Source organism: Siphateles boraxobius, unplaced genomic scaffold (assembly GCF_051911475.1).
Source record: "Siphateles boraxobius isolate OS27281-9 unplaced genomic scaffold, OSU_SipBor_1 26, whole genome shotgun sequence".
In the NCBI taxonomy this organism is placed as follows: Eukaryota; Metazoa; Chordata; class Actinopteri; order Cypriniformes; family Leuciscidae; genus Siphateles; species Siphateles boraxobius.
In genome coordinates, this window is record NW_027508876.1 from 15,595,670 (window position 1) to 15,598,542 (window position 2,873).

At 46.7% G+C, this 2,873-nt stretch overlaps 1 pseudogene; it reads right to left on the reverse strand.

The window, feature by feature from the left end:
* Nucleotides 1-1,349: 1,349 nt before the first annotated feature.
* Nucleotides 1,350-2,621, reverse strand: LOC143752261 (uncharacterized; annotated as a pseudogene).
* Nucleotides 2,622-2,873: the final 252 nt, after the last annotated feature.

The window sequence follows — 2,873 nt, forward strand, 5'->3', positions numbered from 1 at the left end:
GTAAATAATTTGTAAAAAATTAAGCTCAAATATGTGACATGTAGCTAGAACACCAGCACCTCAGCATCCTTTTCCCACCCATGGTCGCAATCAGGTTTCACTGCAGCAATCAGGGACTGGAAGGACTGCCGTGAAAGTTGGAGGTTGTGGCGGAGGTCCGCTCCATATTCAAAATATAGCTGAAGAATTGGCACAGCAGCATTGAGGTGGCATAGTTCTCACAACTCTATAAACGTGTATATAGTTTATTTTAGAATACAATTTGAATCGACAAGACACTTGTTTCCTGTGTTGACTTATTTATAAATATAATATGTATTTAGGCCTATATGTATAAGATCAGTTTCTTATGTATGATGTATTTGTGTATTTATCTGTGTGTGTATGTAGGCCTATATACAGCAAATAGTGAACACACCCATGCTAAAGTTGACTAAAAAGAGGAATAAACAATCATCATTTGGAAATTGATCTTAATGCCTTAATTTAAAAAATGAGGAAAAATCCAACCTTTAAGTACACCAATGTTCTTTGTGAATGAATAATGTAGCGTAAATAAATAAATAAATGTTCTTCCTTAAAATACAATGGTCATAAGTCAGTACACCCCTAAGTTAAATTCCCATAGAGGCAGGCAGATTTTTATTTTTAAAGGCCAGTTATTTCATGAATCCAGGATACTATGCATCCTGATAAAGTTCCATTGGCTTTTGGAATTAAAATAGCCCCACATCATCACATTCCCTTGACCATACCGATTGACATGTTTTTATTTCAAATAGCCTAATAGCTGGTTTGATTTGCATTGAGAGATGATATTATGGAAAGTACCCCATACCAATTTCTCTATATACGTATATTACCATCAATGAATGAATCAACAGAGATACATATGTATCTCTATTGATTCATTCATGTTTATTCATTGATGGTGATATCGCAAGCAAATAAATTACCTTTTCCTTACCAAAAAACCTATTGTTCTCTTTCATCATCTCGTGTTCGATATCCACCTATGGGACAGACATGGACAGCTCCCCGATTGCCCAATACACTCACAGTGAGGTGCTGAAAGCCAGAGAAAGACGGTCACCTCGGTGAGGCGGCCCTATTAATCATGAACCTGCAAAGGTGACGCCACACCTAACTGCAGGACATGAAACATGCATGAGGCACATACATGATAGTAACCCCAACCCACCAAGGCACATAAACTATACCCATAAAGGAAAGTAAATGTTTGGTGACAGGAATGAACATGGCCAGCCGACCCATTCACTCTTATTGTTTTTTTCCCAACAGGGTTACAGGGAAGAGCTAAGAAGACCCCACCCCTAAAACCGAATGTGCTACAGAGGTTCTGGTGACATCCTGGTGACATCCAGCCGGTAGTAACGCACAAAGGTATGAGGAGAAGCCCAACTGGCAGCGGAGCAGATGTCCTGCAGTGACACTCCCCTAAACAAAGCCCAAGAGGCGGCTAAGCCCCTTGTGGAATGAGCTCTGATACCCCTTGGGGGCTGCACTCCCTTTGCTTCATAAGCCATAGTTATAGCGTCCACAACCCAATGTGAGAGGCGTTGCTTCGATATGGGACTCCCTCTGTGCGGTGGGGCCCATGAAACAAAGAGCTGGTCACTCCTCCGGAAAGCGTTGGTCCTGGTCATATATGCCTGTAAAGCACGGACTGGACACAGAGCATTCAGCCTCTGATCCTCTAGAGAGGTAAAAGGTGGAGGGTGAAAAGCGGACAGCTCCAACACCTCCGAAGTGAACGCAGGGAAGCACTTCGGCATGAAGGCCGGGTTAGGCTTAAGGGAAACCTTATCTCCACTGAGGGAGAACTTAGTGCACGAGGGGTGAACCGAGAGTGCATGCAGCTCACTGACACGTTTAGCAGATGCCAAGGCCAGGAGCAAAGCTGTCTTGAAGGACAGCAGCTTAAGGGAAATACTCCCCAGAGGCTCAAAAGGATGTTGAGACAGCGCTTCCAGCACCATGGAGAGGTCCCACTCCGGAACAGTTCTCCTGATGACTGGCAAGGAGCGGCGTGCACCCTTCACAAATCTGCGGATTAGAAGGTGGTGCCCGACAGTAGAGCCCTCAAAACCCACATGACAGGCTGATATTGCAGCGAAGTAGATCTTAATGGTGGAAAAGGATCTCCCTTTTTCCATGAGGTCTTGAAGGAAACACAAAATATCAGGAACTGAGCACCGATAAGATGTGAGACCACGCCCATCGCACCACCCTTCGAACACTTGCCACTTTCAGCCATATAAGGACCGTGTGGAGACGGCCCTGGCATTCTGAATAGTGGCGACGACACGCGGCGAAAGCCCAAGTGCGTTCAGGTTCGTCCTCTCACGGGCCAGGCCCAGAGAGCCAACCTGTCTGGGTGGGGGTGGTAAATCTCCCCGTTGGCTTGGGACAATGGATCCATGCGAACGGGAAGGCGCCACGGCTTGGCGTATAACAGAGGAATTATCTCTGCCAGCCATGGTGCCTTGGGCCACCTGGGTGCTATCAGAATGAGAGACAGGCCCTGCTCTCTCACCCTGGCCAATGTGGGAATTATCAGGCACAGGGGAGGAAAAGCATACAGGAGCACTCTGGGCCATGGTGGGCCAGTGCATCTACCCCGAGGGGCGCGTCCATGTCCCTTAGAGAGAAGAACATAGGACAATGGTAGTTTTCGCGCGAGGCGAATAGATCTACACTCGCCCGTCCGAATCTCATCCATAGCAATTCCACTATCTGCGGGTGAAGACGCCAATCTCCGTAGATTGGGTTTCCCCTTGATAGCAGATCCGCGCCTCTGTTCAGAATGCCCGGAACGTGAGTTGCGCGTAACGACAGGAAAACCCGTCTGC